This window comes from Salvia miltiorrhiza, chromosome 8, assembly GCF_028751815.1.
Source record: "Salvia miltiorrhiza cultivar Shanhuang (shh) chromosome 8, IMPLAD_Smil_shh, whole genome shotgun sequence".
In the NCBI taxonomy this organism is placed as follows: Eukaryota; Viridiplantae; Streptophyta; class Magnoliopsida; order Lamiales; family Lamiaceae; genus Salvia; species Salvia miltiorrhiza.
Window position 1 is genome coordinate 4592106 of NC_080394.1, and position 1686 is coordinate 4593791.

Below are 1686 nucleotides of genomic sequence, written 5' to 3' on the forward strand. Positions count from 1 at the left end.
TTGTTGCATCGTGGATTTGACCGAAGAAAGGAAGATATTAGATATCTCTGGGATTTTTGTGTATGATCAAGAGTTAGGAGGAAGATGATTGAGGGGGAAAATGAGGGTCGCGACGGTGGCAGTGGCAACAGTGGCCGGATCCAGAATTTTTAAATTGGGGGTACGAAAAAATACCTTAAAATTAGATGAAAGAATCGAATTCTTCATGACAATTCGAGAACACGATAAATTTAAAAATAATAAAACTCATTTTTTAACTTTAAAATTGTCACACAAATTTACAACCTAATTTTTTAATGTGCTGTGGGAATGGAGTTATACCTGACTCACGACTCTCGCCTATTTGTGAGTTTAATTTAGTTTGTATTTTTTTTAATTAACCTATGCATAGTAAAGCCGTTTTTTCTAAGCCATTTGTGTAAAGAAAATGAAAAATTTAAAGTTGGGCTCCCAAGCCCAAGTGAAATATATGTTGTTGCTTATATTATAGCTACTGTTTGGGGAATAAAATATACTGATCAGTATTGAATACTTCTATAATACTACTAAAATGAAATTAAAATTGGGGGTACAGGTGTACCCCCACCGCCCCATACTGCGTCCGCCACTGAGTGGCAAGCGGCTGCCTTTTTGTTTAGGAGGAAGATGATTGCAGATTTGAAAGGTGACATTGATGAGATTATAGAAATAAAAATGGACGGGAGATGGAATTTTTTTTTATCTTTTCCCCCTAAGCATAAAAAATGATGTATTAATGATTAGGTGAAAATAAAATAAAATTCATGATAGATTTCGGCAAAGATGAATCATCTTTTTGTCATCGAATTTTGTATAACAAGATAGTTATAAAAAAAATACTGAAAGTTAAAGGTTTTCTAAGAAAATAAAATTGATGATATTTTATGAAAAACGTTGAAAGTTAGGGACATAAATACTAAAAATCCGCCAAACAAAGATAGGAAAAGTTTCTCTGAGATGTGGAAGGCTCTTTGGATTTGTGTTGTGTGGAATTTGTGGATCCATATTTTCAAGAACTTGTCCGGCAGCAGCAATGACTTGGTCGAGATTATTAAAGTTAGATTTTGGTTTTGGATTTCTAATATTTCTCCTAGTTTTTCTTGTTATCGTTTGGGCAAATGGATTTGCAATCCTTCTGCTTGCCTAGACGTGCTAGGATAGTGTGCTTCCTTTTGTTTATATTCTTTCCTTGGGTATTGTTGATGGGTTGCATCCCTCGTGCATGATTTTATTAATTTTACTTACTAAAACAAAAGTGAATATGATTTTTTTTTTCATTTTAGAAAATGTTTATCCATTAATTAATCATCTCATTTTAGAAAATGTTTATCCATTAATTAATCATCTTGATTAGGTATACGGTAGTTTGGAAGAAATTTTGAAGTCCTAACATAATCCACAAGTATATTTTTTGGCAAGATAAGCAAAAGAATGAGTTAAAAGACACATTATCTAAGAATGTGTTATACTTGGTTGATATCATAAATGTTTGTGGTGCAACCGATTGCACATGAGTATTTGTGATGATGAAAATAGTAGAATTCTCTTTTGTAGAAAATGAGAGAAAATAAAGAAGGAAATTAAAGGAATTTTTTGTTATCCCTCATTTTTTTTCATGATAAATTTATTAACTAAAAAGAACCCACCCTATATATTCGTCCGATCCTC